Here is a 20,977-nt window from a genome sequence, read left to right as displayed (position 1 = left end):
CAGGGAGATGGCGTGACAGCGTAACCCCGCCTACTCTGTGGTGGAAGATGAGGAGATCCACCAGAGCCTGGTGCGGGAGTATGACATCCTGTTTTCCCGCACCAGTCAGAATCAGCAGGAGAAGGCCGCACTGTGGCAAGACCTTGTCCGTAGGGTAAATGATATTGGCACGCATAACAGGACATATGAGCAGGTACGACATCACTGCAGTGATTTCATCCGAAGTGTCCGGCAGCGTGCATCAGATATCCAGAGGCAACAGGTCACCACAGGAGGTGGGGTGGCCACACATCCCCCCCTCACCAGACTGGAGGGGATACTCCTAAGTGTTGTGGCTCCAGCCCCAGAACACCAACAGCAGTACACCTGCATTATGATGGAGGCTGGTTCCACACAGCAGCAAGACATGGAGCGTGCAGGTAATATACCATATGTATACTTGACTGTTCTGTACACTGTATCATATGCAATATCAATGGCACAGTTGTGCCCACTGACATTAATCTCATCATTTCTGCAGGTCGCTCCAGGGTTACAGCAAGACAGGCCATCCATGCTGGTGAGTGTGTTTAACATAACCTATAATAGTCCTGATAATGTTAGTAACAGTAGTGTAACTCAGTAGTGCTCTGTGTGTATACTGCAGGGTGTGCATGTCTGCATGTGTGCAGGTGTGCCTGTGCCCATGTGTGCATGTGTGCATGTGTGCAGGTGTGCCTGTGTCCACATGTGCATCTGTGCATGTGTGCCTGTGTCCACGTCTGCATGTGTGCATGTGTGCATGTGTGCCTGTATCCACGTGTGCATGTGTGCATGTGTGCATGTGTACACGTGACCACATGTGCATGTGTGCATGTGTGCATGTGCCCATGTGTGCATGTGACCACGTGTGCATGTGTCCATGTGTGCATGTGTCCACGTGTGCATGTGTGCATGTGTCCATGTGTGCATGTGTCCACGTGTGCATGTCTGCATGTGTGCATGTGTGCATGTGTGCCTGTGTGCATGTGTCCACGTGTGCATGTCTGCATGTGTGCCTATGTCCATGTGTGCATGTGTGCCTGTGTCCATGTGTGCATGTGTCCATGTGTGCATGTATGCATGTGTGTATAAGTGCATCACTGGTAACAATGTCTGGAGACTGTAAACTGTGTTTCCTGTCTTCCTCCCACAGGTTCTGGGGCTGCTCTGGTGACCTGCAGCAGGGAACCTGAATCCTGTGCCACGGCTACTGGTAATGATGATATTTGTGTAATGGTACAGGAAGGTGTGTCAGGGTCTGCCATTGGTCAGCCAATTGACAGTACACAGCTGTCAACCCCATCATTGCGCACAGTCATCCTGCCTGTACATCCTTTGTCACCATTGTCCCTAGGTGATGGACAGGATACAGTGGGCATAGACCAGGGTAATGTGGTACCTGTGGCACATGCATCCCCACACAGCAGCCATGGGCAGGGTCCTCCGATGGTACCACACAGACAGTTGCCCATGGGTTCTCGTGGGAGCATCCGTGGGCGTAATGCCTCTGGCTGACATGCCCAAAGAGGTCTGTCAACCTCAGCTATGTTTCGGACTGTCATGCAGGCACAGTCATGTATGGAAAGGTACACCAGACAGGGTCTGAGGGAGCTGAGAGCATGTCGCACAGCCATGACAGACAGTATGCGTGACATTGCGGATGCTATCCGTAACTTCACCAATGTCATAGACAGATGTTGTGGGGACATATTACAGCAGTTCCACAACCAGATGTCCATGAGCCAGGGCAATGGTGGGTGTTTGCGGCATCGACGTGGCCATATGCTGGCAGCAGCAGCAGCTGGCAGTCGGCGCGGATGACAACAGGCTCGCGCATGCCCCCATAGTGCCAGCAGCAGCCCCAGCAATGCTGGGTCTGTGCTGTCATCGGAACGCCCCAGGAGACCACGTGCACGTGGCTCTGGACAGTCCCTGTGTCCAGTCAACACACTCCCGCTTCTGATGACAGTACCCAGTCTGGCTTTGTACCGGATACGGTCCGTAGCACCCCTGCCAGGCACAGGTACCGTGTCCGTGCACACAGACACTGATCTGTATGGCCTGCCAGGTGCAGTCTGTGGCTGTCCACAAACCCCTGTATATCGCAGCCATGAGGTGGAACTATGTGCGTGCATACACACATGCGAAATGTTAACACCTAGGGCAACCACATACACGCAGACACTGCACCAACACTGCCCCACCCTGTACTGCTGCCCCTCACCAACACACATACACATGTCAATTGGTGGTATCAGTGTCTGACTCAGGCATACCTAATCCACACGCTGTGCATATGATGACACTGTGCCACCTCCTGCAATCTCCAACATAATTGTGGGAACAGGTAAACACGTTGCTGATGCACAGGGTGACTACATAGAAGTGTATTAGTAGTATCATGTTGGTAACAGTACAGTGTGCTGCTATGACTGTGTGTATATCCCAGCATGCCTGCTGCAGTAACTGTATGAATGTCCTGAATTGTTATCTGCACCCATAGTACATACAAAAGTGTAACAGCTGCACATAATTGCATGCCGGTGGTAAGGTTGTCAACAGATAGCCGCATACATGGGTAGCACGGGGGAAAGCTAACGCAAGTAGTGATATGCAATGGTGGACATGTACAGCAATGGTGTCAAGTTGCCCACAATGACTATGCAATGTGGATGTTCGCGCATGTAGATATGTGTGCAGTACCAATATAATCTAAATCACAAATAACTATGACATAATATCAGTTCTACCATGGGCATCTGCGCTGTGTATTCCTGGGTACATGTTGATAGTGCCTACATATTTGCATTGTTACTTACTGTTATTGTTACCCCTTCTTTGTTGTACAATGCACTACTTCCAGCCCTGTTTACTGTAGCTTTGTTTGCATGCATGTTCGCTTGGGGTTCCCTGGAACACTGCTTACACCTGCAATGCAGAGTTACAGTGCTTCTGTAGACTCCTAGTGACATCTGCATAGCGTACGATAAGTATGTCAACTTTACACATGACAGAATGTCACTGTCTGTCTTGTACTCATGTACGTTGCCTGTGACACATTGCACATGTCTTACCTGGCATTTACCCACGTGTGCAGTCATATATGCCAGTGCTATAAAACAGTAGCGGTACACCCACACATACACACCTTCAGTATGTTGTTCCCCATTGGCCCTATGTGTTGGTACTCACCATGGCAATCACACTACTAGGGTAGCATGTGCAAAGGTAACCTGTGAATCACCTCTATGGTCCAGTTGTGGTTTATGTGAGATATGTGGCAATGTCACAGCTGCCACATGTATGCAGTCAGCCATCACCCTTGGCCAGGAACATACAACACATGTGTGGGATGCCACCACACAGCCAATCTGGGGACTGGGCTCTCTGAACCCAGTAATGCCATACCCTGTCAGGTGGCATGTCATATATACTACATCCTGGACAAACTTCAACCCCAATCCCTGCTGCTGCTATTGATAAAGCCCCTGAAGATGTTTCTGATAGTTTTGAACAATTCTTTACTGAGACATTTCAGGCCCTAGCTAGCCATCTACCTCCTAGCTCCCCTGGTCCTGAAAGTAGCACCCCTAGAAACCTACTTGCATTCAGCTGCCAACCAGTCGCCACTTCACTTCTCCGTACCTTGATTGAAACAGTGAAACCCACTACACTTTCTGCTGATTAACTCCCTGCCGAGTACCTATCAAAATCAGATGATGCTATTGCTTACCCCGTCTCAAAAGTAATCAAACGAACCATGGTAGAATCTAAATTTCCCACCATCTGGAAAATATCATATGTAGTCCCACTTCACAAAGGAGGCAGCTCTACTAAATTCTCCAATTATAGGCCAATAGCTATACTCTCTCCACTTGCAAAGATTATGGAAAAATGTATTCCTAGACAATTCATGCACCACCTAATCCAAACTCGCCTTATGGCAGACACTCAGCATGGCTTCTGTCCTCATCACAGCACTACTTCAGGCCTCCTAGCCTTTACTAACACCATAAACCATACTTGCAACACTAATTATATATCCTCAGCCCTCTTTTTGGATCTTTCCAAGGCATACGATATGGTTGATCACCAACTTGTAATCCACACCCTGCAAACATTCTGTCTAGATACTGGAGCCTTCCAATGGTTTCAATCCTACCTGCATGGTCGACAGCAGGCTGACCTCTGGCAGAACAAACTCTCTAACCTTCTACCTAACACCCTCAGAGTACCACAAGGCTCTATACTAGGGCCCTTGCTGTTCTCCATCTTCATTAACGACCTTTATACTGTCATCCCAAAAGTCAGCTGTATCCAATATGCTGAAGACTCTACTCTGATCTGCTCAGCCACATCTCCAGTAGAGTTATGGTCAGCTACCCAGACCACCTTTAATACAATAGAAAACTGGCTTTCTGAACATTGTCTGATCCTAAATCCCAAATAAACTAAACTGCTGTTATTTCATCAACACGTAGGTCTACCACTTTCACCTTTACCATAACATCAACTGATGGCACAATAATCTCCCCTGACCCATCTACTAAACTATTAGGTGTCATCATAGACAATAATCTCAAATGTGACCTACATGTTAACCAAATTATCAAAGCCATCAATAAAAAACTAGGGTCACTTTACAGAATAAAAGCCTTCCTAGCCCCTCCAGCTAAAGGTGCCATAGCTCGCTCACACCTTCTTTCAACCCTTCTGTATGTATCCCCTCTACTCTCGAATATGAACAAGACTGTCCTTAACAAACACTCAATTTGCTACAACCACATTGCCAGGTTTGCCCCTGGGCTGCCTTTTAGGACACATCATTGCATCAATCTAAATCAGCTTGGTTGGCTTGCAATACCCAGCCTAATACAGTATAACCAACTGATTATGGCCTATAAAATCATCTATAATCTGGACAATACTCCTGCACTTCAAATATTATCACCCCCTATAACAATCCTAGACCGCTTCGATCCTCTAACAAACTACTAATTCAGACTAGCAAATTTAATAACACAGCCGGTGATTCTCTCTTTGCAAACTCTGTAAGTAGATCTTGGAACTCACTTCCAGCTGATATCACCTTACTTTCCACCTTAGGTCAGTTTAACACTAAACTCAAACAACATTTGTCACTTAACTGGCTATGTCAATGTATCAAGCCTGGCTAACTCGAATGTGTAAAATCTGTGAACCAGTTTACTGTGTAATTTAATTTAATCCTGACTTGTGCTCAGGACTAACATTAACCTGTGGAACATGTTTAACTTGCTTACTTATGTAATCTCTGTAAATAATCTGTTTGTAATATGTAATGCTGGTATTATGTAATGCTGTATCTGCTTACCCTTGTAGCTTTTCTCCCGGCCTCCCTGAAATGGACATGCATCCAGTCGGACTATCCCAGTCAACAAATGTAGGATAAATAAATAAATAAATAAAATATATTACAGTGACTACAATACAAGTCAGACATTGACACGCACTGACAGCATGCTGAACACACTGGGGCATACGTGGGGACTCAGAATAGCATCCTGCCTGAGCATCACACACCTCCGCAGCTGGCATACAGGCACATGTTCCATCGGAACAGAGCACATGCCACACATGGCACACACATCTCCTGTGCCACACACTCACAGCCTGTAGGGCTACACAACACACCTGCTACAGACGTGTCAGGTACCTGTCTTGGGTGCTGCACTGGGGTCCCGCTCAACAGGCTGTATCTGGTGAAGGTCACAGTGATATGCCTCAGGGGCACTATGGTCCACCACAGAACATATGCATACAGGTCAGTCAGAGGCATGGACACATATGACTCACTCATTGACCATGCCAGTATGGCTGGCCTGAGACATACCTCCCTGGACTACATGATAGGGAACATAGAATGGATCTCTCATCATGTGGCACAGGCCAGTATGAGCCTGATCTTGGTTGCCAACATACCCTCACCAGGTATGCTACCCCTATATGTGGGAAGGGTGTTGTATGTCTACATTATGCTCAGTCTCCACTGTCATTCATATGGTATCCGCTGGCTGTCAACCTGTGCTTACATGCTAGGGAAGCCACAATGATGTGCAAGGGTCATCTTGCACATGACACCCATGGCCCGATGTATAATGGCAAAGCTCCTTGGTACACATATACTGCCTTATGCTGCAGGACATGGATTACATAGCCACCTCCGTGGGTATCACACAGGTTAGGACACTAACAGTGCTGCTACACAACAACAGAAGTGTACACCGGAAGATGCATGCACCAGACACTGCCCTCAGCACGGTGAACTGCAATGTCTGTGCAGTACCAGATTCCTGATTCATGGCTCACAGGTGTTACCCATCACTGACAGGTTATGCCCCATACCATGCCTGTCGTCCCCTACACATGTAACACACATGGACAGGGGAGTGGTATCCCAAGGTACCACAGATACACACACCTCCAGGTTGTTGGCACAGCACAAAGCATCAGGGCCTAATCATGTGCAGCTAACAGTGTGTCGGACTGCCATCTGGTTCATAGCCTGGCACACACAACCCTCCCATACACAGGAAGACCACCTATCCTCCATAACAACACTGGCAATATGACAGTCTCAAAAACTGTGTTTATATGGCTGGACTGCATCCAGCCAAACATTGTGCATGAGCATTACTGTAGCTACAACACACTAGTTGAAGGGTTCACAGCATGTGGTCACTGAATTGCAGTGGAATGACATGTTACCACTACCACAACAGGTGGGAACATGCAGCACCTGTACATCGACTACATGTACACTATATGGCCCAGACCAGATGTGTATCCCCTGCTGTAGGTATTTTACCATATACACCCACACTGTATAGAGACATACCACGTGCGGACCCTGCACAGTAAGACACAGTCATATTGGTATACATTGCAAATACCATTTCTCCAATCGAGGCATGTGTCAGACATGGTAACTACTGCAGGTCACAGGTATTTATGTGTATGTGTCACAGACATACATCATGTGTGCAATGTCATTGCTGGTTTAGGCAATGGCATGCATTGTTATGTACAAAGACCCACACAAGGTCATACTGTGTGACACAACCACACGTGGCAGTTGTGGGTTACCAATATGCAGCATCTGGTGTATTGTAGTATTTGCCAAAAGGATCTGTTTTCTCACACTTGCATTTACACACACTCTACTACCCCCCCACACACACACACTTGCCATTTGCAGGATTCATTCCCCTACTTAATTAAGTCATGACACGTGAGAGAGATGCATTAGCGAAGCGCACTATTCGGATTACTAGAAAGCTCCTCTTCTCTGGCTGTACTTATAGAGTGCTGTCAACATCAGTATTTTGAAAGGGTAATGTGCATCAGGTAGTGTGATCTCCTGATTGCCAAAACTAACATGTTTTTCATACGGAAATGCACACATACAAACTCCTCACATCCAAACACACACACATGCCATTTACAAGTTTCAAACTTCTACCTAACTACATTACGACACTCGGGAGAGACGCATTAGCAGAGTGTGCTATGCGCATTACTAAGAGGCTTCTCTTCTCCTGCTGTACTTATAGGGTGCTGACATCATCTGTATTTAGAAAGGGGAATGTGCATCCTGTAGTGTGTTCTCCCAGTTGCCAAAAGGGACATTTTCCTCACACAAAATTTCATATATACTAACCCCCCTCATCCAAACACACACACTTGCAGGATTCAAACCACTACCTAATTATGTTATGACACTCGAGAGAGACGCATTAGCGGAGCACGCTATTTGCATTACTGGGAGGCTTTCCTTCCCCTGCTGTACTTATAGGGTGCTGACATCATCTGTGTTTAGAAAGGGGAGTGTGCATCCTGTAGTGTGTTCTCCCAGTTGCCAAAAGGGACATTTCCCTCACACAAACTAACCCCCCTCATCCAAACGCACACACTTGCCATTTGCAGGATTCAAACCACTACCTAATTATGTTATGACACTCGAGATGGACGCATTAGCAGAGCACGCTATTTGCATTACTGGGAAGCTTTCCTTTTCCTGCTGTACTTATAGGGTGCTGACATCATCTGTGTTTAGAAAGGGGAGTGTGCATCCTGTAGTGTGTTCTCCCAGTTGCCAAAAGGGACATTTCCCTCACACAAAATTGCATACACACTAACCCCCCTCATCCAAAAACACACACTTGCCATTTGCAGGATTCAAACCACTACCTAATTATGGTTATGTTATGTTATGACAGTCGAGACGGACACATTAGCAGAGCGCGCTATTCGCATTTCTGGGAAGCTTGTCTTCTCCTGCTGTACTTACAGGGTGCTGACATCATCTGTGTTTAGAAAGGGGAGTGTGCATTCTGTAGTGTGTTCTCCCAGTTGCCAAAAGGGACATTTCCCTCACACAAAATTGCATACATAGTAACCCCCCTCATCTAAACACACACACTTGTCATTTGTAGGATTCAAACCACTACTTAACTATGTTATGACACTCGAGACGGACACATCAGCAGAGCATGCTACTCGCATTACTGGGAGGCTTTGCTTCTCCTGCTGTACTTATAGGGTGCTGACATCATCAGTGTTTAGAAAGGTGAATGTGCATCCTGTAGTGTATTCTCCTAGTTGGCAAAAGGGATACTTCTTTCAAACAGTCTTAAACACATACTAACCCCCTCCACACACACTGAGCATGTACAGGATTCAAACCCCTATCTAACTATGCTATGACACTCAAGACAGACGCATTAGCGGAGCACGCTATTTGCATTACTAGGTGGTTTCCCTTCTCCTGCTGTACTTATAGGGTGCTGACATCATCAGTGTTTAGAAAGGTGAATGTGCATCCTGTAGTGTATTCTCCTAGTTGGCAAAAGGGATACTTCTTTCAAACAGTCTTGAACACACACTAACCCGCTCCCCACACATTGAGCATGTACAGGATTCAAACCCCTACCTAACTATGTTATGACACTCAAGACGGACGCATTAGCGGAGCACGCTATTCGCATTATTGGGAGGCTTCTCTTCTCCTGCTGTACTTATAGGGTGCTGACATCATCAGTGTTTAGAAAGGGGAATGTGCATCCTGTAGTGTGTTTTCCCAGTTGCCAAAAGGGACATTTCCCTCTCACACACACAAACCCCACTCACCCACCCACACACACACACACAGCATTCGAACCCTTACCTAACTATATTATGACACTTGAGGGAGACACATTAGCAGAGCGCACTATCCAAATTACTGGGCATCTGTTCTGCACCTGTAGTATTTATAGGGTGCTGACATTTTTATTTCTACAGAGGTATGTACATGTAGTACTACCTGTCAGGTGGGGGATAGCATATATATGCATTTGCAGCCACCTACGTCAGGGTCAGATATGCACATCGCACTGGCAGGTTATGTTCTATACCATGCTTTGGGACCACAGGACCTGTAACACACAACACAACCAGTCCAGAACACCACACCCACATCCAGGACACACACTTAGCTTCCCTGGGAACAGTGCCAGGATATGCAGGTGTTCACATACACCATTCCAGTTGTTAACATCAGGTACAGGCATATTGTGTGTGAGAACTACTCAGGCCTCTACCACTTTACCCTACAACCACTACAATTTGTGGGTCCATGTGCTATGGCAGAACCACACACCACAGCCACATGGGGGAATACATATTGCACCTGTCCATCTGCAACGTGGGTACTCACTGTTCCACACCAGAGGTAGACCACCATTGTTGATATCTGACCATACCCACCGTTCCCTGGACATCCATATCCCATCTCCACCCCCAGGCAAGGTTGTCACTGCACACAAACTGTATTTAGCACAAGCAGACTCTACACTTGTGTAGACTGGGGTGGACGACTTCAGAGGACCCATGCCAGAGGACTATACTGGCCACTCAGCATAATCCTTGACAATTGCATTCTATGAGCATGTGTATGGTTTGCATTGGTCATGCTATCCCACATATACCCATGACTGCTCCACAACAAGACACCTGTCAGCTGTACACCAGCCATATATGCGTCGTACAACAGACAGAGTGACCTAATACATTGTAGAGCTGTAGCCCACAGAGGGAGGACATCTGTGAACAGTTCCGGCATGGCACTTCATTCACACATACTCATTACAACACAGTGTTGACAGTGGAATCATCCAGAGAATGCAGATAGGGCTCCCCTCAGTCTGTTATTGACAGACACCTACTGTCAGAGATCCTCAGCAACCCTCTCACAGCACACACCGACAACATGGCTGTGGCTTAGCACATTCAATCCCTGGGACCTCCACAGTGCCCTGCTTGACAGAGGCACAGCTCACTAGCCTCACATGTTGCCTTCTGTGACCTACTTTACAGTGGCACAGTAGCCTACTATCCTGGGGATGCAGATGCCAAGCACACTCTGGCTGAGCTGTCATTCCCTAGGGCAACAAGCCTAGTATTGACCTCTACACCCATATGTTCAATTGTCGGATGCACAATATTTGTTGTGCTGTTCTACTGTTTGCAGGTCTTTATTGCCATAGCATTCCCTGTTCCTATGACCAACTTGTATATCTGTGGAAGATGTTTGCATATGACGGCGATCCACTATATCACTTATGTCTCTGTAGTCATTTACTGTGTGCACTGGGCTGATTGCTGTGTTGTGGTTGGTTCCTGGACTGACACATACAAATACCAGATATGTGTGGCCAACTGCTAAATGGAGATATGGCCTAAGTGTGTGAGCATGCCCAGTTCAGCCTTTCCATGGCATGTTGTCTGACATATGCCTTATTTATCAAAGTGTGCGAGCATGCCCAGTGTGAGCTTTCCATATGTTGCACTCTGAAGTCCACCACATATTTGGGTGTGTGTGAACTTCAACAATATCTCACGTTTATGGTTGTGTGTTGGGTGTCATGTTGTGTACTAACTGGCCAACTGCTTCGTGACTGCCACAACAGGGATTATACTGTGCCTGCAGGGATTGCATGGGATACTTTGCAGACAGTTCTCAACATACTTTCATAATGACCTAACACTGTAGTACCGTATAGTGTACTGGTTCAGTACTTTCACTGTGGTGGATGGTATCCTGGGCTTTAGTCCTATGACTGCTTGACATCTTCATAGTGAGCACAACAGACTGTGACGGGGCCAGTTGTGCACATATGACCATGTTGCAATATGTTCAGATATGGACTACCTACACCAGGCTCGTCTAACATTGCTAGTGTATTCCACAACATGGGTGGACATTGGCAAACACTAGCGATGTTCCCTAGGCCATTTCTGATGCTAGTCACAGGGTGTGTTTGTCCTTCGACACACATTGTAACTGGAGTTTGCCATGACATATGTCATTGTTAGTATACTGTGCCTCCGTCTACCTCTGACATAACAGTGATACCCAGGGTTAGCCTACCATCTCCCATACACTCATCAGGATTCCTCTTGAGGGGTGTCGATATGTGACTCTCTGGCTGACCTGTACCAGGAGTTTACTGAAGAGTGGGGTGCCTTCTGTGTTATGGATCATTCTGTACAGCTTGTCCTATGTATGTCAGTGCTGGGGTTCAGGTCTCTCATGTGCATAGCTCACTGCCATTCAGATTGTACAAGGTGCAACATGTTCATTCATTCCAGGTTGGACATGGCTTCATACATCAGGCACAGCTTTCCTGTAGCTGGGAAGGATGGCGTGTGTGGGGCTGCAGTTTGTTTACTCAGGCAACACATGGCATCTGTTCATGCTCTTTGCTACCCCTGGTGTGGTACTGTTGTGGACTTTACAGTTGATGGAGGTGTCTGCTGCAGTATATCCCACAGGGGCTATTGTAGTCAGTTGTGACGCTGATGGAGGATGGCTGCAGAGCCACAGTGAGTTCCCCTTATCTACATCTGCCAACCTTCATGTTTGGGTGGGTATATGGTACATGTTTCTGCGAACACTACAGCCACATGTTTGTCCAGTTCAGGATATCTATCACCTTTTGTACCCAGGTCTCACATTACATGTTAGGTACCTCATGGGTTAACACCTGTGTGGTAATTTGTGGGCACTTACTGTATATCCACGGTGGTTGTCTATACACAGTTCTGCAATTAGCTTGCTGACATGGCTATGGCTACAGTTGTCTGTTTGTAGGTGGCCCTTTTGTGGGTTGCTTGTGTCAGCTGGGGGTCAGATATGGTGGGCTGTTTGTACTCCTCTGCATACATGTTCAGTCACAGTCCTTCCATGTTGGCCTATACCTATGGGACATATACACAGAACGGGGGTGGGGGGTCCAAGACCAGGCCTTGTGGGATGCCACTCATATCCGCTTTGTAGTCTGACATGGATGCGGCATGTCTGACCATGTCAGTTCTGTCCTTGGTCTGGTTTGCAACCCCTCTACTGACATAGGGGTATATACTTAAGCTGCTGAACATATCCATACTGAACTCGTACGGTATTGTCTAGAAGCATGTGCACAGTCCAGCTACGCTGTGTGGACCACATTGCCCTCATCAATGACCTTAATGACTGCTTCAAATGGGTCAGACATCTTTAGGGGCAGGTTCTGCAGTTACGACAGCCACACTGTGTAGGGTCCAGTATCAGTAGGTCCACAATAGCCTTCTGTCTGCGGTACATACTGATCCTTTCCATAGCTGTGCAGAACAAGCTTGTCAGAATCCTGGGGTGGTAGTTTGGAGTATCCATTCAGGCAACACCTTTGTTGTGATGGACCACTGTTGTTGTACACTGCTCTTTAGGTACCTATCCTGTGGTAAGGCTGACATTGGGCAGTAGTGTGATTTGGCATTCCATTATTCTTGGAGTTCATGTTGGCCTCAGCACAGGACACCATCACATACCTTTGCTGCTGTGTGTTCTGCTTTGCAGATGATGGCTGTTACCTCAGCATCTGCAATGTCAGGGGACCATCAGTCTGCTGGGATAGGTATTTTGCACTCGGGGGGGGGTGTTTGCACTACACCTGACAGGTTGTATGTTAGCAATATGTGTGTGTGTTTGGTATGTTGTTTGTAATATCTGTGTGACTCGGAGCATATCTGTGGATGTCCAACATGGTTCCTACCATCAGTTGGGTAAGCCTTGTGATTATCCTTAGTGTCCTGTACGTTTTGTATCTTCATAGGTTCATGGGTTCATACTAGGCTAGGCATCCTAGGCCATTAGTAAGCCTAGCCAGAGTGTGTGTGTCTTTTGCCACCCCTTGCTATGTTCAATTATGGCCATGTATGAGGTTCTTCACTGTGCCTCTGTCTGGTCGTGACACAGTGGGGACCCCCAGTATACATGTACGGTCATCCATCCACTTGGCAATATTCCAGTTGAGGGGTGTCAGTGAGGGGCTCTGCCTACCATGGATTGGGATCCTGTTTCTGGGTGTGGGGAGCCTATGGGTTATGTATCTGTCCCTCCAGCACATCTTATTTCATTATGTGTTGAGGCTGACATCTGTGACTCTCACAGCTCCAATGGCTTTGATTTCCTGTGGTGGAACATGTCCATTACTCCTGTGTTGGACATGGCCTTGTACAACAGACATACAATGCCTCTGTGTAGGTAGTGTGTGACTGCAGTCAGCTGGGGTGTCTACAGCCAGGCAGCATATGACATATATTTCACACCCTTTATCCTGTTGGTGGGTAACTATGAGGTCTTCCGAACCGCTGCAGGTGTCACGTACGGTACATCCCATATGAGTCATTGTACTAGATTATGGGTCTGATAAGGGAACAGTACAGTGACCTCTGTTGATGTTGATGTGAATCCTTTCATGATACGGTGTCCAGTATCAACAGTCTTCATAGCCACATTGGCATTGTGGCTGTCACATGACAGATTAATGTCGACCAGTGTCCCTAGGTCCCTGATTACTCCTTGCATACATAATGGTTTGACACCTATGTGGTAATTTGTGTGTACCTTGTCTGGTATTTGGTGGGACATTCATACTGTCCAGTGTCTTCGGATGTCTGGGTGGAGTTCTTGTGTGTGAGAGTGTGGTCTGTCGCATGCTACAGACTGTACAGCAGTTTTGACTACAGTTATGTGCACATGGGTGGTGTCCGCTGCTTTGTGCATTGTCAGTTACCTGGCAATATGGGTGTCTGTGCTGCATATGGATACTCCCCCTCCTTTGATGTTTTGGTGCAGGTGTTGGGGCCATAACACATGATATGTGGTATAACCTAGCAGTGCTGGTGTGCTATCACTAGGCTTGCAGCAGGCTTCTGTCACTGCACAGACATCAATGTTCTCCATAATGGGAAGTGCCTCAGAGGCATGCACATTGCAGTTTACACATCTGGCATTCGTCAGCATTACCCTTATGTTTCCTACCACTTATGTTTTCTAGGGTGGTGGGTAGTCTTTTTGGCCTTGCCTACATACGGCTCTATGGAGGCGGCAAAGGCCTTATCCACTATCCAGACGCACATGGGTAACAGCTGACAGCCATCCCTGGAACAGCAGCATGGCTTGTCATGCTTGACATCTCAAGCAGACACACATTAGACCCTCTTGGACTGACAGCTGTAACTGTGCCAGCTGTTAAACATGAGCATTCTGTGTTTGTACTGTGGCATCATTCTTGGTGAGGGTTGGATGCTGCACACAGCCAGTGTCATCCCACCCTGGGGTACATACTCAGAGGGACCATCCATGTCTCTTTTGATGTTGACCAGGGAGGTACATCTCAGGTAATTCACACCAGCATGGACATTGAGTGCATCATATTTCTGCTTGCTTTGGGGTGACCTGCGTACTTGTGTTATGTGGCATTTTGTGGCAGCCTACAAGCAGCTTACTCTACCCTTTCTCTTGTTCAGTCTGGTGAGTGGGACAGCAGGTGTGTCTGCCTATACAGACACCTATTACGACTGTATCAGGCATGTTGTTTCTCCTTCTGGCCTGTGACTGTTTGGCACACCAGCTTTGCGGACTATTCGTTGCATGTGCTATGTTTGAAGGTTGTGGTTGCTTGTGATCTACTTTGGAGGCTTCTGTTGGTGTGGTGTGTTTGTAATTAAGGCCTCCGGGAATATTTGTCTGTGTTTATGTGTTTGGTTTACAGTTGTGGTAGGTCTATGTGGGACTGGGTTTGTGGTGTATGTGGTTACCTTCTCCTCCTGACTAGTTTTGACAGTACTGAGTTGTTGGAGCTCAACCTCTGGTTTGGATACATGGATGCATCTATCACATATATTTATATTTATTGGGGGGTGTTGTGGTTGTCTGTGTACTTGGTACTGGCATCACATTGCCTCTGGATTCACAGATTCTACTTGTTGTGGCTGGACTTAGTGGATTGTATGTGTGGACATATGTTGTTGCCATACTACTGGTCAGTTATTACTTCCCTTTTTATGTTTGCTCTATTATGTGGTAGCTTCCTCATTCGCTTGCATGGTTTGGTAATGGCTGGAGGCCAGCATGCCAGATGCCTGCGTGTATGGCATTGTGTGTTGTTGTTATTTGTGATTGCATACTCCAAGCATTCCTGGCTGTGTTCATGGAATGCCTGTATAACATGTTCTGTGGTATGTCCCATATTCTGCACTTACACAGGGCCTTTTGTGGATTCAACATCGGTTTTGAGAGCTGCAACCTATACTTTACACATGTTTTTCACTGTGGTATTCTGGCCAGGGACTGGGGTCAGGATGTGTATATCCAGTGTGATTACTCTATGGTCTGGTCTTACCAGTGAGGGGTACACTTCTCATCTTGCCATCCAGTACACATGTTGCTGATTATCACATCCAGTATGCTTACCCCTCTTGTGGGAGTGGTATATTGTTCCTGAGCATTTTGGTTTATGGAATCTGGGTAATTTTCTCCTACTGTGTTGGTGCTAGTATAATGCTACCGGTGTATGTCTGGGTATTTTCAGTCAAGCAATATAATGTGGTTTGGGGGGGCTTGATATATTCATGTATTCCGACATAGGCCAGGTGCTGTTCCTGGTATTAGGACAGTAGTCTGCAGCAGGCTATATACTGCGAGGCAGTTTTAGCCATTGGTATTTGACCATGGCTATTCCATGCTGCTTCTTGTTGTGGTACCAACATGGGGGTGTGGTTATCCTTGCCATTTCTTGCTAGTCACCCTCCTTTGTAGCTTGTTCCATGTTTTGCGGCTGTACAGCACAGTATGAGGTGTGACCTGGTAGTGTTAGGGTGCTGATGTGAGCCTTGCCCAGTTCTCTATTACAGGACTGGTATCTACATTCTCCATACTGTGTGCATTTACACTGCACACATCTTGCTGTTTATACATCTGTCATTGGGTAGCATTACATCTAGGTTCCTATCCCTTGTAGAACCTATGAAGGTGGGTTTGTGTTTTGAGACTTACCCATTCAGGGCATGCTGTGGGTACTGACAGCCTTTGCCGGTATCCATGGGGCATGGCATGATAGGTGCATGCCACCCCTAGCAGGTGGTGCATCATGTCAAGCTCCGCATGTCTTCCCAGCCTGAAACACATTGGCTCCCCTTTGACTGACTGCATTACTTCAGCCAGTTATTGCACTTGATCATCCCATCATCATTTTGTGGCTTCATGCTTGGTGAGGGTGGATGTTAGTCAGGATGCTCAGGTGTGCATATAGTACATGGTGTTACATTATTTAACACATAGCATTCATGCCTCAGGTGGTGCTGCAGGGCTGCCTCTGTTGGATGCACATATTACACTTCCCTGTACATGTTTGTGAGCAGGTCATGTCATTTTAGGCATCCATGTTATTATTTGAGTGAGTCAAAGGGGGTATCATTCCCAGGGTTCCTACTGAGCCAGTGTATGTGCTATGCATTGCCTCTTTGCCAAGGCCAGGGCATACTGGGCATGCCTCCTTCTGCCTACTGGGGCAGGCTCAGGTTGTTCCTCCTCCGAGTCACGCTCTGCCTGTGATGGCCTTGGCAATAGTGGGGGGGCTGTTTGGCCCGGCCCTATGCTGGTCCTGCTACAGCTGTTTTCGCAAGATCATATTATGTAGCATAGCACATACCATGACAATTTGGGTACATGTAGTTGGTGTGTACTGCAAGGCTCCACCAGATGTGTCCAGACACCAGAACCGTGACTTGAGCAGCCCAAACACACGGTCTATTACATTACGTGTTTGTGCGTGTGCCTCATTATGGCGTTCCTGTTCAGGTGTGTGTGCGTTTCTGATGGGTGTCATCAGCCACGGCTCCAGTGCATAACCTGCATCCCCCACTAGGTGTCTGTGTGGGATGTCCCCATTGGCAAATGTCTGGTACAGCTGCATCAAATGCCAGATGTGGGAATCGTGGTAACTCCCAGGGCAGCCAGCACACACATTCATTATTATGCCCTGGGCATCACACACGACCTGGCAGTTGATGGAGGGGAAGCCCTTGCGGTTAATGTAGGCCCTACCCGCTCACCGGCTGGTGCTTTGATGCGTATAAAGTGCAGTCTATTGCACCCAGTACCTCAGGGTATTCCGCTATTTGATGGAAGAGCCGCATATTGCTGGCCAATACCTCACGGGCATTGGGGAAATATACATGATCACCGACATGTGCTGACATGGCATCCAGGAACTGGTGCAGTACTCTGGAGGCTGATGCCTATGATATCCCCATCATATCACCAGTTGGTCTCTGGAAGGTACCTGTTGCTAGTATTCTTAGGCCAACACATACCTTGGTTTCCACTGGGATGGGTTCCCCTCTGTTGGTTCTGTGTGTGAGGCGTGGCCTGCACAGCTCAACAATTTGCTGCAGGAGCTCTCTGTTCACTCTATAGCGCTCTACTATCTCCAGCTCATGTAACCCGTGGTAGGTGACCCTGGGCCTGTACACTCTTCTCCGTCTCCTCACTGTGGGTTGTCTGGCACCATCTGCATTGTCACCACCCTCAGCAAGTCGCCTATGTCTCATTATGACAGCTATGGCAGCCCCTAACATTTCTGCTCTGAGTGAAGCTTTTCCAGTTTTCACTTCTATTAGCTTACTCCTGTCTTGCAGTGTCGCTTAATGGAAACATCCTGCACTACTGTTTGCAGAGTTTTAAGTGCTGGGCTGGGCTACTATTCTGCCTGTGTAATTGCCTGCTTCTAATTATTTTCACTTGCTAGCTTCAGCAGTTATCCCTGCTAGCTTCCTATTAATTCTGTTGCTTCCTTTTTCCTCTCTGTTTCCTCAGGGGGGAGCAACATGCATACTATCTGAAACACGCTCACAGTGGCTTACATGCGCGCACACGTGCTTACACGGTTCAGAATCTACTTATTCGGGTTTAAATGCGCGTACACCCGCGCAAACACTGTTACACATCTGCCAACAGCCTCCAACATACTCAGCCTGCCTTACACGTGCGCACACCCACGCAAACAGTGTTAAACATCTCCCAATACGTTCCCACATGCTCACACTGCCTTACACGCACGCACACTGTCCTACTCGCACTTCATGGCGCGCACACGTGCGCATGCACGGCCAGCAAGAAACTTTGGTGTAGGTAACAGTGTACACCTTCCATTTCTTGACCTTCCATGACTTATCTAGTGGCACACCTCTTTCCATGATCTGTGCCTGTCATCTGTCATGTTACACTGGCCTCCAATGAACTGCATTTCTTTCTACCATTCCCCCCTGTGATGTCACCTATCTCCTACTCTATTCCTCCCCCTTTTGTATCTCTTACACTACTCAGACTGTGCTCATTTGGTATGTGACTGTGAGATTCAGTATCCGAACCCTCATTTACATGAGATTGCCTACTAATGCTTAGTTACATGTCTTAGACTCAGCTTCCCCTTAGCAACCACTACACGGTGGCCATGTTGGTTTTGGTCTGCTGGTCCCTGCATTGTCATTCCATGTATTGCATGAAACCCACATTTGAGGGTTTATAACCTTCTTTTTTATGGTTTTATACAGCGCAGCCCGTTTGCGTGGGGCTGCGCTGGGTTTAAACATCGGCGATCGCCGAAAAAAAAAATTATATTTTTAATATTTTTGCATCGGGTTATCTTGCCAATGGCCACATATTTGGCCATTGGCATGCTGCCTGAGTCATATGCAACCTTTTTTTGGAGCTGACATCGCTCTGTTGTGGAATTTGCAGAAATGTACTCAGTTGTCAGCTGAGTACATTTCTGCAGCTAAAACGTCTCCTACATGGACTGGTTTCTGCTTCGTGGATCGCTAATATACCACATTTGCATACCTTTCGGATGCAAGTGAGGTATTTAGCATGTCCACGCCCAGTCCATGTAAGAGACGTTTTAGCTGGTCTCTTACACGGAGCTTAGGGCTGTTCCTGGATCGCGAGGCTTGCATGGAGTGTTGCACGTCTCTTACACTCCGTGCAAGCCTTCGTGAATCCTGCCCATTCTTATTTGTATCATTAAAACAGCTTCTACATAGCCCACATTTTTTCTTTTTCTATTATTCTGGCATTCAAAAATCTTACAGAGAAAGTTAAAATCTCAGTCTTCCAGTCACTAGTCTGTATCACCATAAAACATATTGCTTTCAGTGGCAATACCTGGACGTCTTTTAAAATTACATCTTACGTAAACAAATTTAAACTTTTTTAATTACCTTCCTTAAACCTAAGTCAAGTACTCAGGGCATAATCAGAAAAGGATAAATAAGTTTTCTGTTATCATTAACTAAGGTAGTCCCTTTAAGTCCAGTCCAAGTAGTGTGCAAAGTGGTGGCTTTACCCCACAAGATCAGTGCATGCAATTGGAGTACCCTGCTGACTGACCTGGTTAGTACTGAATACCCAGACAAAATGCAAGAATGAAGCTACCCTCGCTTATCTTAATTGTTATTAATTATCTTGTCTATTGCTATTTCTGTCTTTAAACAAAGGCAGTGCTTGTGCCTAGAGTAGGCAGTGTGGTAAAATAGCACCTTAAACTTCTGTCTGTTGGATAACCGTGCACTTATTCAGTGTAAAAGTAACTAGTAGTGCTATGCTTTTTGGGACTTGATGTCTTACAAGGCACATTTTTCTAGAAGTCAGCAAACCATTTATAAAAGTGAATTAATTTTAAGCAATAATGAACTTATTACAGACATGTGAAACTGGAAGTGCATCATGGCACACATTGCACTCAGACTTCTGCATTCTGCCATGCATGTTCTAGCTACTTTGTTTATTTACTTATTCACATATTTACTAAGTGAACTCGCATATCTATTCCTTCATCTCTTTCAGCTGCAGTCTGTGACAGGTTTAGCCAGATACAGCTGTACACTGCTTATCCTTCTCAAAGCAACATGGCACTCACTCCAATTGGGAATGATGCCATGGCATCCTAGGTAAAAGAGAAATGGAGATGCTGGCAAGTATCATCAGACATGGTGTTTAAATCACCTAATCACAATCTCAGAACTGAGTTGCCAGAAAATGTTTACTTGCATGGATAAGCAACTTCCAGATTTAAAAATTAAGAGACCGTGCATGCTTATACTAAAAGCTGATGTTATTTAGCTTTGGTGTTTATGGTGCATGTATAAGTCATTATTGTTAACATGTTTCTTTTATGTGTATATCTCTTTTGATGAAACCTGCAATGTGACAGAATAAATGAATCCAGTCATCATTTTTTCTAAACCACTAATCTTTTATTAGTGAGTAGTGAATATTATATTCATGTTTTTAAAAATTACAATAAAAAGGTCCTATTACTAGCTTTAAGAAGACAGTAGCAAACTATGCCTATTAAATACAAACTCCTTGAGTTCATCTACTTCCTGTAAAGTTTGCTAAATGCCCTGCAGCTGTTACCAAGAACATTGTATTATGTGGAGTCATTTTAAACTCCATCCTGTGACTTTACACATAACATTCCTCCAGTCTAGAATTCACTGCTTGATGGTCTCTGGGGAAAAGATGAGACAGTAATCCACAGTTATCAGAGGC

Source organism: Protopterus annectens, chromosome 5.part0, assembly GCF_019279795.1.
Source record: "Protopterus annectens isolate FY-2018-M chromosome 5.part0, PAN1.0, whole genome shotgun sequence".
Lineage (NCBI taxonomy): Eukaryota > Metazoa > Chordata > Ceratodontiformes > Protopteridae > Protopterus > Protopterus annectens.
Note: the sequence above shows the minus strand (reverse complement) of the source record.